This window comes from Parasteatoda tepidariorum, chromosome 10 (assembly GCF_982258835.1).
Source record: "Parasteatoda tepidariorum strain Cologne lab strain chromosome 10, Ptep-v5.0, whole genome shotgun sequence".
NCBI lineage: Eukaryota > Metazoa > Arthropoda > Arachnida > Araneae > Theridiidae > Parasteatoda > Parasteatoda tepidariorum.
Window position 1 is genome coordinate 39,845,112 of NC_141764.1, and position 16,550 is coordinate 39,861,661.

At 28.4% G+C, this 16,550-nt stretch overlaps 1 long non-coding RNA gene across 1 annotated transcript; it reads left to right on the plus strand.

The window, feature by feature from the left end:
* The first annotated feature begins 578 nt into the window (after window positions 1–578).
* LOC107442834 (uncharacterized) lies at window positions 579–5,545 on the plus strand. Its single transcript, XR_015430013.1, has 5 exons — window positions 579–727; window positions 2,417–2,522; window positions 4,035–4,165; window positions 4,767–4,851; window positions 5,356–5,545. It is a non-coding gene; the product is annotated as an uncharacterized LOC107442834 (long non-coding RNA).
* Window positions 5,546–16,550: the final 11,005 nt, after the last annotated feature.

A 16,550-nucleotide genomic window follows, 5' to 3' on the forward strand; every position in this document is an offset into this window, starting at 1 on the left:
TCAATTCCAAACAATTTTTCAAATTTTGAAGTTAATTAAATTTAAAAGAAACAGTTACAAACATCATTGATTTTCTTTAATTTACAAAATCAATTATTGATAAATTTGTAATTATAATTGAAAAAATTTTCGCACTACTTATTCTAGGATTTTATATTTAAGAACAAATATAGTTCCGATAATCTAACTGATATTCTTAGTGACTATTAGACTGCTGTTTATAATTTTAATTAGAAAAATGTACCGATTTTTTCAATATGGCCGATATGTATATATGTATATATATTGTGTATATATAATGTCCGAAATTATTTTACTCAAATACAAATTGTTTTATCATTTCTCCATTAAAAATTTGCCAGCCTTAATATTAATAGACTATTGATAACTGAAGTAACTTCAACATCGATTAAAAATAAAAAAGTTAATAAGCATTTTATGTTTGAATTTAATATAAAATAACGTCACTACTTTTCGGTTGCGAACAGTTCTTTATTTTTAGATTAATAAGAGATTGTGATTATGTTATTGAACTGAAATGTTTAAAGAGAAACTATTGCTCATATAAATGTAATAAATAATCAAGCGTGGAAATGATAATGTGATAAAAATCCTTCCATCACCTGCTACATTCACAAAACCTTCTTATTTATATAAAGCTGAAAACGAATCTGAGCTGTTACCTTCAATTACACGATGAAGTTCCTCACTGGAGTAATTCTGTTCTGTAAGTAGATTGATTTTAATTAACTATATTTTAATTAATCAGAGCATCATAATTGAAAAATATTAAATAAAGTTAATTTGCTGATTAAAGTACGGTTTATTAACATAAACAATCACATTTCATGCTATTAATTAAAAATCCTGTTTTCGATATTCATAATCATATGTTTCATTATGGTCCAAAAAATATAGAACTATCCTTGATTTTTTTTTCTATTCTTTTTTTTTTTTTTTTTTTTTTTGACTGACAGAATTATGTTTTCTGGGAAAGAGATGCATTCTAGCAAGGGATTTTAAAAATTGACAATTTTAAAATAAGCTGTGAATTTATGTAAATAATAAAATTGAATTTATCTTCTAAAATCATTCAACACTGCTCTTCAGCTATTAAATTTGACTTCTGGGAATCATTCCATATTTTGAAAAACTCTAATAACTTATTAATTCGACCGTATCCCAATATTTGATAAGCTATTCTAATTTAATCTTTTGCACTTTGGGGCTCCCGCCATATCCCCTCAACTCTCATTCTTATCTTTCTGCTTTTATTTATTTGTTCCTCTGTTCCTATTTGTTATTTGAGCATATTTGCCTCTTCACGTCTCTACTATGATTTGGTGTTTAGACACTGAAGAAAGCTCCTGTTTATAAAATTGAAACTAATAGTATGTCCATTTCTGTTCTATGCTATTTATTTCTACTTTGTTCATACTGAATTAATTATTCATTTGTGCTCTTTTCGCGTTGTTTCTCTTTAGCTTTAATTAATTTTATGTAATTTAGTCTAAATAAGTGTTTTGCGTTGTTCATCTTTTGACGCATTCCGAAATAAAATAGTACAATAAATTTAATTCCGAAACCTTGTTTTATTTTAAGAGATTAAAACTTTTCAGATAGCGCTTTTCATTATTCATATACAGGGTGTCTAAAAGGTTTGGAAACAATAAGTTAACTTGAGAAGTACGCAATGAATAAAAAATGAGCGGAGGAAATATTTTCGAAATTTGCATTAGATTTCGAAATTTACATTAGATATCGAAATTTGCATTTGAAGAAAGAGAGGCAGGCCATGTGCATTCAATCATGCACGTGGTCTGCCTCTCTTTCTCCGGGCTTGTGAAAATTTATTTTTTTAATTGGATACTCACTGTCATATCTATAGATATATATGATAAATCCATCACAACTGTTGAATTTCTATCAAAAATAAAGTTAAGCATTCCCGCAACCGCCTGATGTAGGCCAGGGGGGGGGGGTCATGGCGGATAAAGCTCTGCAATTTTGTGACAAACAGCATAACTGTGGCAATGAGGTCATCATTGCTCACAGGCCGCTTTTACTTCCCGGACAAGGTGGTACCCATCGATCTGAAGCTAGGGGGCTTCAAGCCGCCACTGGGGATCAAACCCAAGCTTTTTTTAATGACAGCCTAGTTTCCTAACCACTAAGCCGTCGTGGCTCTGATTTTCAATAAACTTCACTACATTAGGTTCTCTGAATCAGTAGTATAACTCGAAGTTGTAATGTATTCTCCACGCATTATTTCTTCTTCACTGCACCAAACATTTTTTTCAAAATCCTTCGTTCTTAATTTATTCAAGATTGTTCGTAATCTATTTTCTTTTGATTTATTAGCTTTCCAGCACTCAATTACGAATAAAAATATAATAGATTACTTTTGTGATTTTAGGTTTATCAGCCTTAACAGTTGCTGAAATAAATTGCTTTGATAAAGAGAGTTTAAGATGTGTGGCAGAAGAATATCGCAAGCACCTGTCTGATACTGACTTTTGCCGGTAAGAATTTAAATAATTTATTTATTTTAATTTGCTTTTTAAATATTATTAACTATATTATGTAAAAATAAATTGTTTTTTAAATCCATTTTCCATCCTTGAGCTTTTCATGCTTTTTCAATGTTTTTTTTCTTTTTCAATTTTTTTCATGTTTTTTAAACGCTTTTTCAATGTTCTTCATGTTTTTTTAAATGTTTTTTATGTTTTTTTTAAATGTTTTTCATGTTTTTTAAATGTTTTTTATGTTTTTTAAATGTTTTTCAAGTCTTTTTAAATCTTTCTCTTGTTCTTTTGATCTAACAACAAATCTAAGAATTCTTTTTGTGAACATAGAAACAAATATTACAGAGAAATTTGCGAAATCGGTAGTCTGTTAAAACTTTTTTTTTAATACAAAAATTAAGTTAGTAATTTTCTAACAAAACAAAACATGCAGACATAATTTTGTCTACAAATGTTAAAAAGCAACTTTGAATTGGGGATTCCAAAAATAACGGACAATTTGAAAATTCAAATCAAAGTTAAGGTAAAATAGAAGGTGATTAAAATGCATGTTTTACCCTATTCTGCTTAGAAAACTATAGTGCTAATAAACTAGCAATTACATAGAAAGGTAAACATCCATTTTGAAGGAAGAAAAAGACCAGTCAATTAGCAGTCAGGGGTGTTAGCCAGAAGATATACTCAATCCATTTTGTCACCAAGGTCCGGGAAATGTGTGAACTTATATCTACATTCTTATTTGATTGAGGTTTTTCTCATGTTTGGCTGCTTGCCAGTTTTTCATATTATTCGTTGACTATCAGTTTTTATTCAAAGCAAATATCAAAATAAGTTACACAATTTGTCAACAGATGGTACTGCTAACTAAAAAGCTCTCAAAAAAAGTTTTTGAAAATAAGCAATTTTTGAAGTAACAACGTAGCACAGTCAGACGACAAAATTTATAGATCCGGTATAAATTTTTCTGTTGTACTTGTCTGACATGTAACAAGAAATACTGTTCTAGATCTTATTAGCCATCAAATTAGCCATCTGTTGAAATTAGCCAACTATTGCAGATAGCCATCAAATTGGCCATCTGTTGAAGAGCCTTAAAACTAATTTAAGTACTTGATGAAAAATAAAAACATAATTTCTAGAAGAAAATGCTCTAAATTGGATATTTCTATCTCCTTTCGTTTTTCTTTAACCTATTTTTAACCGTTTAAACTCTCTAATTAAGAAAGGATTAAATAAAACAAACGCTTGAAATATATTTCATGTAATACAAAAAAAATATTCATAATAATTTTTAAATGTACGCAAAAATATTATTCGAACTTCAGTTGTGATTTTAATTTAAAATCAAAACCCATGTTAATTAAATAGAACATTGGCAGGTAAACTTTTAAATTGTATGAAATATTTGGGACACTCATTATATGTATATATATTTCTGATATGTATGAAATTTTAATGTTCCAATCATTTCCCAGCGCATTTTTTTTAAAAATGATTTCACTTTTACAGAACGTCTCCCTCTTCAACAAAATGTTTTCTTGATGCAGCAGTAAAATGCCAAACTGGATTCGAAAAAATAGCAAGAACGGCATACTTAAAACAAGTTGAAATTTGTACTGATGGTACAGTTTCTAACAGAGGTAGCACCAATTTAATTCAAAAACTTCTTTAAATACATTTTTTTTGTGGATTTATTAGCATGTTTTCAAATTTTAAATGATTTCAACTAAGCGTATTTATTTTCTAATGAATAAAATTGGAAACATATCAGTTTAACTTAATTAACAGTCATAATTAACAGTCATAATTAACTTAATATGTGAACGATGATGATATATGATGACGTATGATACTCTAAATTTTATAACCATGCAAATAAAAATAAATAAAAAATTACGAGTTTTAATCTTTAATCATTTAAAAAAACTTAATATTTACTAATTTAATATTTACATAAGCCAATGGTATACGTTTTTAAATTTGCTTTCAATTAAAGAAATGGTGTTTTGGGAATTAATGAAAATATTTTCAAACGATTGGAGAATCAAAGAAAGTTTTAGGAAAGTTATGAAAAAATGTATCAGACTCTTGTTATTTATTTTCATGTGAATTCAATATTTTCTATAAGTTCTTTTTATCTTACATTTGTATTGAGTAAAAAAACTTTATTAAGTGTTAATTAAAAACTGTAAACCTATTTATATCCTGACTTATTGAAATCTATTTTCTACTTTTTTGTAGCTGTAAAAAATGATCCATTCTGCGGATTTGATACTCTCGTCGAGACGAGAAAATGCGATATGGAAAAGGTGGGAGGCTTATGCAAGTAAGTAATTTAAAATATTTTTCTATTTTTTTTTTGTAGTTTTGGTCTAGTAGCTAGTCTTGTAAGAAATTAAATCAAAAGTAATTTAAAAAAAAGAAAGAAGAAAAAAACAGATCGTTATCGATAACATTCCTTTTTTGAAAAATTTAACAAAACATTCCTTTATCACAGTTACTATAAGTAGAATTAAAAAGTTAAGCCTAAAAAAAGAAAAAAGAAGAAGAAAAAAAAAACAGATCTTAATCTACAATATTCCTTTTTTGAAAAATTTAACAAAACATTCTTTTATCACAGTTACTATAAGTGGAATTAAAAAGTTAAGCCTAAAAAAAGAAAAAAGAAGAAGAAAAAAAAACAGATCTTAATCGACAATATTCCTTTTTTGAAAAATTTAACTAAACATTCCTTTATCAAAGTTACTATAAGTAGAATTAAAAAGCTAAGCCTAATTGTTATTACTGTTCATTAAACTAATAATCAAACTCGATTTCATTTTTTTTCCAGACATCTGTCACCTGATGAGATCAAAGAATGTCAATTTAGAACTTTTACAAAATGTACAATAGGTGCCCGAAGAGCACTTCAAGGTGTGTACGAAGCCTTTGTTGAACTAATGAGAAAAGTGTGTAAACAACCAAGAATGTCTGAAATAATTGCAGTATTCTTTTAAAGAATAAAAATTAAATTTTTAAGAGCTGTGTGGTTATTTAATTTTACTTATTTATTTACTTATTTGTATAAAAATTTATGATGAGAAATCATAATTGAGTATTTGAATATTATATTGTGACATTTTTAATGAAATAAATTTATTAAAAATTTTAAAAAAAATTTTTGTTTCTTTTGTATTTCATTAAATACTGATGAATTATTAAAAACTCCTTACTAAATGAGCATTGTTTCTTATTTAATTTCCAAATATTACAACAAAAAGAAGATCAGAAAAAATATCATAATTTAAAAAACTGCGTAGGTTTAATTTTCGTACTTCTTAATTTACACGGAGAAAAAAATTTTGGTAAAATTACAGTACTACATTGTAAAGACATTTCTGGCGAATTCTAGAAATAACCAAAATATACGAGATATGGCAATGGTTTACGAGATATTCTGGTTTTTAAAATTATAGTTCTTATTACCATATATTTATTAAAAATCAGTAAAGTAAATTTTACCCAATGCGTGATTTTTATGATGCACTCTACAAGGTATCATAATAAAATTACCAAATGATACCACATTTACCAAATTTTCACGCACAATGAAACAATATTTTATTGTTAACTTTCCCAAAATCGTACCGGAGCAATATATATATATATATATATATATATATATATATATATATATATATATATATATATATATATAAAATGACGAATATTTTTCACCCTTTACAAATATTTAATATCATGGACTTTTTCTTAATAATGATGTAACATTCACAAATGTTCAGTGCAACATACTACCCACTTCAAAACACCAAAAAATATTGATTATGCGAATGGTGGGGCAGTCGAGTACAAAAATGCTTTAAATTTTTAGGACAGGTTTTTAGATATTTCCAAAAACATAAAAGTATCAGTTTTCTGTATTCAGAAATAGAATAGATTTGAAATCGTAAGTGGTAGAAATTTTTTAGTAAAAATTCATAACTTTCAGAAAAGTGACATTCCAGAACTATAAATAACTAAATATAATAAAATATACATTTCAGAAACATATGTGAAATTACATGTCCCTTTTCGACATTTTCTCTTATCTAAAATGCAATTGCTACACGTCTTGTATTGAAAGTGGTTCTATTTTCAGATTCATGAAAAATCATGATTGTAAAAATTTTTCAGTTCTTGAAAATTAAATTTGATAAACAATTCTGCTCTTTGAATAAATGCTATCAATCCAGGTATACAAATATACATTTCACTGACTGCAAATTAATTATAATATAATACACAATTTGCATGTATCAACTAGTGCAGAGAGTTATGATGGATTAATGAAATAATACTATAGAAATTTTAGAGTAAACAGTAAATTAGGTTCATTTTATTGACAAATAAACTAGATCATATCAATTTTGAAAGCAAAGAAATGATATAGTAAAAATTAAACTTTTAGCTTCTATGGTTAGGTGAGAAGGCAAAGAAATAAGTCGCCTTTGCTAAATTCACTGAAAAAAGCATAGATTCTTTTTTTTTCATTTTTGTGTACTGGGAAACTTTTCATGTATTTGATTACCAAAAGTGGTGGAAAATACTTTACACCAAAGTTGTGTAAGTTTTATGCTATCGTTGGATTTTGTCCTATCATTTGTACTATTTATTTACTATTTATTTACTATTTAGTTGTTAGTATCCTTGGTTTTGGTTACCAAAACCAAGGAGAGTTTTTAGTGTAAAGAAACACCTAGAATGTTCTTTTACGCTACTTGATGTAAAGTAGATGATGAACATGATGCTCATAACTCAGTAAAATTATTTTTACGATACAATCTAAAGAAAGTATCATAAATATAGGTTTCATCTATGCACGATTTCTGAAAATAAAATTAGTTTGTTAATTAAGCATACACACAGCTCACACAAAATATTAATATTAATTCTAACAAAACCGATGTGAATCTAAGTTAAATATTATAAAATATTTTAAGCAATTGACAGATATATATGAATCTTTAAAGAAAATAAATATCTTTATAACGCAACTAAAAAAATACCCGCGTTTCATGTCAGTTTACATGAGTAGTTTGTCAAATTAATTCGACTTAATATTTGAAATAACTCGGCAAATAATCGAACACAAACAGCATTTTTTATCAAAAAAGGAGGGTTGAAAGATATTTGGTATTTTCTAAGATGACCAGTTTTTGAATTCAATCCGACAAGAAGCAGTTATATTTTACCAGCACAAAATTCATGTAAACAAGCCGATATCTTGTCAATTTTTTTGAAATTGCACAATTATTTGCCTTTAAGCGTCCAAAAGCATTTGTTTTGCGTCTAATTTAGCCAGGAAAAGGGAGATTTTATTTTCAGTTTTTGCTTATTTTGCTAATAATCTCAAAAACTCTTAAGCGATGTTAATGTATGTCATGATATGTCAATGTGGTGGCCACTGTATAAATGTTCCTAATTCTCCTTAGACTGGCATGTAGTACAACTATGTTGCCTAAATGTCTGCTATGTTGCTTGGATGTTATGATGTTTGTAAGCTAGTACGACTCTAGAGCTCCATGGTTCGAATCCTGATGGAGGTCAACGAACATTTCTTTAACACATTTCTCAATCCACATCTATTTTGAGTCTGCGAATATACTAAAAAATGCACATATAGTTTCAATTTTGAATACGCAGAGTTTTCAAATTCGATTAGTATTATTTAGAAACATATTCTCTCAATTTTAAGAAACTCTTTTTACCCTTTTTATAGAGTATAAATGGATAACATGTTATATAAAGTTGTTACGTACTTAGGAATATTTGCTTTCTATATCCCGAATTATTTGGTATGCACTTGTTGCTTGTTTGTTAGTTATTATAATTAATCACGCAAATTTATGAAATTATTTAAAATACTATGAAAATGTTTCTTTTTCATAACCTTTGTAAATAATTCTCATCAAGCTGTTAATTATTACTAATTAAAATTACATTTCATATAATATCATCAAGAGGCTTTACAAAATATTCTTAATAAGCATATGTAATGCAAATCAGTATTTTGAGACATTAATATTCCCAACATATTTGTGGCTTCCTGCAATATATATGAATGGAGAACAGTTTTAAAGTTTTTTTAAAAAATTCAATTAGAGAAATTAGAAAAGCAATGTTAATATTATTGTTATCGAATCCTGCTAGTCACTGCTTTTTCTTTAAACAGGTAAGGTTTGCAGTGCTCTGCTTAACAAAAAGCAGCAACCATTTGCGGCAACAAGTGTTAGTGTCTGAGAACCAAAATAGTAGATCCCCTTACAAATATTATTGCATATTCAATTTAATATTCTTATAATTTCCCAAAATAATATATAGCTGATATTCAGCAGAACGCAAAGTTTTTCTAGTTTCTCTCAATTATCATAGCAATAATAGTTGATGGAATTTACAACTGGTTTGAAAACTTCATGAGAATATATGCGGATTTCAAAATTCTGGATCCTAAGCTGAACGCAACAGACTCTAAATTTCTACTCTCTGATGTTTCAAGTACCTTGTACAACACTAAAACGAAAAAAAATGAATATAATATTATTGAGAAAAATTAATAAACATTTAAAATAAAAATTACAGTTCTCAAAAAGCAACGTATATTGTTAAAAATCATATTTTTTGGCACTTTCAAATAAAAATCGCAATTGCGGTAATAATTGATTTGAATAAGGATAATTATAAACTTTAACATTATATACGTCAGAGATAAATATTTTCTTGCATGATTTGTATAAAAAACGATTTCACAAAATCAACTTATCAAATCACAGATTTGGATTTTTTTTATATTAAAACATATTCTCGACACCGTAGAATGTCAAAAGGAAATAAAGTTTTTATTTTACATAATTGTACGAAATATTCTCATGTGTGAATTAAACAATATGTTAACATGCGAATTAAACATCATAAATAAGACAGTATGTTGATTCACATACTGTCTTATTTATGTAAAAAGTGAGAAATCTGAGACATCTACTACTTTTTTCAATCCCAATTATGAGGTTCTCAATTGGTCTTATCTTGCGTTGAAAGTATGAATTTTTAAATTAATTTAAAATATACATTTAAAATAGGTATATAAAACTTTCCAAAAACTATTTATCTTAATTTACAACCAAAAAAAACGTTAATATTTTATATTTAAGAGTAAAAGTAGCTTTTTTCAGCTTTTTCTTAAAAAATTTGTATTTTAAAAAAATTAAAATTTACAGTTACAGTTATATAGACAAGACTTCTACCATTTATGTGCAATTATAAAAATTTTTACAGTAATTATTCCTTAATTTTTAGACTGACTCTAAATAATTTTAACAGCTTCAATTAAAAAGACTACACTGGAACTACTTTAGATGGTGTTTAATTAATGCAATTATTATGGCAATAACCAGAGCCATATTTTCTACTTCATAAACTTTATAACATGATACTATAGTTCAACTTAAGTGCCATAAAATACATTTTACAGGAAAATACATTTCACTATAAAATCTCTGTTTACCGTGAAGTCCACTTTTTACAATATATATATATATATATATATATATATATATATATATATATATATATATATATATATATATATATACAGGGTGTTTATAAATTCCTGGACCCATTTTGATGTTTAATAACTCATAAAATAATGAAGATCTAAACAAATTTATGGCATTTATTGATGGAATAACTCATATATTTTCCTTTTCAGGTTTGAATATCTTTACTTTTGTAAATATCGTCTCCGCGTGTGGTTAATTTCAGATAATTTTATTTTCCAGCGTAAATATCTGTACTTTTCTAAATATCGTCTGCTTATTAATTGCATTTTTCTCTCTTCTGTTTAAGGCAACTATTGCAATGTTATGTTTACTTTTGATGTGTTTGTTCTATCTTGTACTTTTCTATGTGATATTTCATTCGCGCGGATATTAAGGAGAATGCATACACCACAAGAGAAAGCACAGATTTTATGGTGGTTCATAGAAACGAAATCCATAGTGCAAGCACAGAGAAATTGCAGAAAAATTTCCTAAAAAGATCCTCCATCCAAAAGCAGCATCTTGCAGTGGAAAAAGAATTTTCTAGAAACTGGAAGTATAGCAGATAAGAAACGTTCCGGATGTCCCTGCACAAGTGATTTTGACGTTGAGCGTGTCAGACAGACAATTTTAGACAATCCTAGAAGATCTGTGAGATCAGCAGCAAGGGAATTGGATATGCCAATTTCTACGGTGTACAAGGTTATTAAGAAACAATTAATACAGCATGCATATAAAGTTCAAATTTTTCAAGGTTTGGAACCTGACGATAGGCCTATGAGGATGGCGTTTCTGGCATTGTTAATCACCATAATGTGCGCATATGCTAATCTGAAAACCCCCATGTAGAGCCCCTGAATTAGACAGGCCGACTCATCATCTATTTTTGCTCCAAAGAGCTAACATAAGCACAATACTAACATAACGTTAACTTGTGAACTTTTTTGCTCCAATATTGCTTGATAGGTCAGCTCTGATAATATAGGAGCCTTGCCCCCATGACTACCGTGAGGCACAAAGGGATTCCCCAAAGGTTAATGTGTGGTGTGGATTAATGCACGACCGAGTCATTGGGCCTTTCTTTTTTACAGAAAAGATGGTCTCATCAGTCGTATACTTAGACATGTTGGAAAACTTCGTATTTCCACAACTAGAACAGCTTCAGTCACATGTCTTTTTGCAACAAGATGGTGCGCCACCTCTTTGGGGTATCATCGTTCGTAGTTCTTTGAATGACCATTTTCCAGGAAGATGGATTGGGCGAGGAATTCCAATTCCTTGGTCAACCAGATCACCCGATATAGCGCCGCTGGACTTTTTTCTTTGGGGATTTATAAAGAATAATGTTTACAGGAGGATCGTGTCGAACATTGATGAGCTAAAAGCCAGGATTACAACAGCAATAGCCTCTGTGGATGCCGACATGCTTGCCGCTACCTGGCGTGAAATTGACTATCGACTTGATATTCTCCGTGCTACGAAGGGAGCATACGTGAAGTTCATTGACAAGGGTCATGAAAATTTATGAGTCTATCTAACCACTTATGTTATTAATTTTAATCTATCTTTATTATTTTGTGAGTTATTAAACACCAAAATGGGTCCGGGACCTGATAAACACCCTGTATATATGTATATATATATATATATATATATATATATATATATATATATATATATATATATATATATATATATATATATATATATATATATATATATATATATATATATATGAGTATAGTTCAACAATAATTTGTATGAACTATATGCAAAAATTTATAAAATTTACTCTCTTAAGTTTATTCATAAGGAATTAATGTTTTTTTAAAATTTTTTTCGTGTAAGTTTTCTTAAAATATTTCAGGCTGGATGTGAAACGGAGCTCCTAAGCTATTTATATTCATTATAAGTAATTTTTGATGTACTATAGAGGGAATTTGACAAAAGAAAGTAATTGATATTTTTAAAAAGTTTTTAACTTTTAAAAGTAATTTTACGGTAAAATCCATTTTTAATGAAATATGTTACGAAACGAAAAATCTGATAAATTTAATTTTTACAGTAATAATTACCGTGAAATAACTGAATCACTCTAATTAAATAAATATTGCTGTAAAAATCACGGTATAATATGTTACGATAAAAAGGGATTTTACAGTAAAATGGAGTTTACGGATAATGCTTCCAAAGTTTCGGTACTTTATACCGTAAATTGATCCCAAGTTTTGATCCTAAGTTTGAGTTGATCCAAGTCTGCATATTTAAAGAACCAAACCCGCTGCTGTTTTGAGTGTTTTAGTTTAGGTTTGATTTCGTTATGTAGCAGCATATATAACAGAATGTTACAGAATGCATAACTCTTAGGGTTGTGAAATTATGAAGATAAGTATAAAACTTTGCAAGGAGTGAGACAAAATAAAAAATTTTAACTTTCGATAGTTCAAGTTAAATTTTTTGCATTAAAACTTCCGTTAAACTTCCTTCTCACTTGGCTTAGGATACCAGACGACGATAATCTATCGTAAATTTTTTTACTGTCTCGAACTGTTAATCTTTTAATCAAAACTAAAAGTTTGACATTTTTTTGTTTCGAAAATACTAAACATATCAATGTTAAAAAGTTTTTTAAATTGATCAATAAGTTTACTTTAAAGAAAACAAAAAGTTTACATCAGAAGATTAAAGTTATCATCATTCGTTAAAAAAAGCATTTTTATTTTGCTTATTTTTCTGCCTCAGGTGTTCCAACTTATTTGTTATATAATATTGATCGCCACTGAAACATAAGGTTATCAGCTAGACGATGATAAGATAGAATTAGTCATACAATTTCCTTATCATTTTCATAACTTTCAATAAAGCAATGACAATTTTACATAAACGGAAAGAAACACATTTTTTTTAATAATAATGTTATGTCAAATGCTAATGAAATAAGGAAAAAACCCGTATGTGATCAGATAATATTAAAATTACACTGGTGGAAGAAATTAAGAGAATTTGCAGACTTGGTCGATTATCTCTTGAACTACTGGACCGATTTTAATGAAAGTTGATTGTACATACATTGATGCAATACAAAACAATCAACCATTCAACAATTGTAATTCACACGCATGATCGCGTGCAACACTCGTTGGAGTCGGAAGGTATGAAACAGCGGTTGCAGAATAAACAAAAAATGGGTTAATAGGGGGTATGTTCCCTCTAGGAGATATACGGGCCTTGCAGTGTGATTTCATACTTGAAATATGTCAGTTTATAATTTCCTGCTGCAATTGTCCTGTGGCAATTTCATACCTTCTGACTCCAACGAATGTTACGCATGATCATCTATAGATAAGATACACTGGTGTAATTTCTTACTCAAGTGTATCTTATCTATAGAGTATCTTATAGAACATCTGATAAATTTCACGTTATCCTTCTTTAACACAAAACATACCAACGCTTAATATATGCCTATTTCTACCTTAATGTTTCTTGATTGAATGTATGAAATATGGATGTTAGGATGGAAATAAAGTTTTAAAAAAAAAACATTATTATAATTGAACAAAATTGTATATTGCCCATTTTCATGTATTACAGACATAAGGTATAAGAATTTTTAACTCATTGCTCAACGCATTTTTTGCATATGCAGGATGTTTCCATTGTAGATTTTCAGCAAACATATTTTTTCTAATTACTATTATTTCTATAATTCTTATAATTATTCTTATATTTATAAGGATATGTAAGAATTATAACAATTATAATTCTTTTAATTATTCCTATAATTAATATTATTTTTTTTTGAGAACTTGTGCTGTTTCGATATTTTTCTGGGTAAAAACTAGCAGTTAGTTAGAAATGAAGTAAAGCTATCAAAATAAAATATAAGTCACATACAAAAATATTTAGTTTTTGTCACTTTTTCTTACACAAAAATTGCCAATCTAAAATTTCAGGTACTTTCTTGAAATTTGAATTCACAGTTATTCTGATTGATCTAACTACGCAATAATCTTTGCAAAAATGTGCAACTAATCGAATGCAATACGTTGAACACGCATTATATCATGATTTCTGATCCGATAACCTTAAAAAGCAATAAATTGTTCTCCCGGTCAAATGACTGGTAAATGTTGGTTTAGTGCTAAAAAGAATCTAAAAAAAAGTAAAATTACATTTGTTTACAATACAATACAATTGAACATGCTGTTTTTCAGTGCTATTGCACAAAGCTGTAAATATTAAACCGTATTATCTCTATTAAATTCGATAAATGACTTTCGTTAAGCTTTTTTTATTTACATAACATTTTTGTTCTTCCACAGTGCGTAACTCTGTTTTCTCTAACTAAACTGGAATGAAGAAAATTTTTTGGAGGAGTATCTCAAAAGTAACTGCCAAATTTATAGCAATTAGAAGCATTTTATTTCATTTCATATAATTTTTAATTCGTTTGAAACTTTTAAATATTTAAAATTACTTAGCGTCATAAGTGATCAAAGGAAATATCTTGTATACCAACTCATATCGAACAAATTAATTCATAATGTAAGAAATCATAAGATTAAATTAAATACTAAAATATTATTTAACATATAATGAAAGCATAGAATGGTATTACGCTAATGAATCACTTCTCTCAAATAAACTTTCTTGTGACATGTTGTCCTTTAATTTTGTAATGTAACGTAGTTCAATTGTTTGTATTGAGATGGCACCACACATTATCTAAACAACGTCAAAATGGATGCAACAAGGTAGAATTCAAGTGATTAGTTTAGCAACTTACAATGGTTAAGTCATAAAATATAATTAAGGAATACCTGGACATAGTTACCAATTTTCTTAACACCAGACAAATACCTGCAAGTGACGTCGTCGGTAAATTGTAAGCGGTAAATAACTTTTACAAAACATGAAGCCAAAAAATCATATATTTATTCCAAAAAAATTTTACTCGAAAAGAAATCTTAAATTTTGTTGATAAAAGACAAAATTTATCGTTGCTTCTCTAAAATTAAGATGAACGTTGTTTTTTCTGATGAAGTTCTGTTTTTACCTGTTGAGGATGTTTTTTGATGAAGCTCTGATTTGTTGTTTTACATAACAAAGTTTTAGACAGTATATGTATAATTTGGATAATAACTTAATATATGAAAATAATTACTTTTAAAGTGACTATATCTGTATGATTATTTTTTTAATTTTGATAAAGTTTAGATCATTGATAGCCAAGGTTTAGAGATTATTTAAATTGTTGTTGTTGTATTAGTTCATTTACATCGCACTAGAGCTGCACAATGGGCTAATGGCGACGGTCTGGGAAACATCCCTGAGGATGACAAGTCATCACAATTTTGATCCTCTGCAGAGGGTATGGCACCCCCGCTTCGGTAGCCCAACGACCTGCACGCGAAGTCGAGCACTTTACGGTAGAACAGTTTTTCTAGGATCAATAGCGCATACCCTCGGTCCCTACGCAGACTGATCCAAGTGGTCATCCACCAGCACACTGACCGCAGCCAGTGATGCTTGACTTCGGTGATCTGCTGGGAACCGTGCCTTAACGATCAGTCCGCTGCGGGACTTAAATTGTTGAGAATTTATTCAATGAAGGATTCATTTTTTTTTTTTAGAAAAGTGCTGTGCAATTCAACATGAGAAATAATGGGAAATTATAGTTTTAAAACTTTTTTTACAAAGCAACAGAATCACCTTGAATATATTAATAGTATTTAACTTGATAGGCTTAGTTTTAAAATATAGGCAGATAACCCCTGTTCAGTGCCTTAACCAATGAGATATACCGCATAATATAGGTCAAAAATTATTATTTCACAATGGAAAAACGAAACCACTATTGAAAAAAGTTTCTTTAGTTAAGGAGGTGGAGCTGAAGACATCAAAACCGGTTTGGTTGCTTGAAAAAACAGTAAATAGTTGAAACGTGATCATTAGAAAAATTTCCATATTTAATAGAACTTTCCATTCTCCACAAAAGCTCTGTGATTGAAGACAATACAATTCTCAATTGCTTCTTGACCCCTACAAACAGAATTTATTTAGTTTTCAAGCATATATATGATAATACAAATGAAACTCCCTTGAGTTTTAAAATATATTATGAGAAATATTTGTCTGCCAACTATATTAACACTGAGAAGAAAGTATGGTCAAAACTACCTGGCTGTTTGGGAACACCAAAAAGCTCAGTAATTCTTACCATAGTGCTTTGGCATTGTTTTTTTTTCTGCGTATAGTAGTTCTGATTTTTTAGTATTAAAAACATGTGGTTTTTTTTGTTTGATTCGATATTTTTTTTAAATCAGTAACTGTGGAGCAATAAATAAACACATAGCAGATATGAGACATGTGATAAATATTACTTATTACGTTCAAATTAAACATTATCAGTGAGCTGAAGTATCGATTATTCAGATTTCTCTATTTT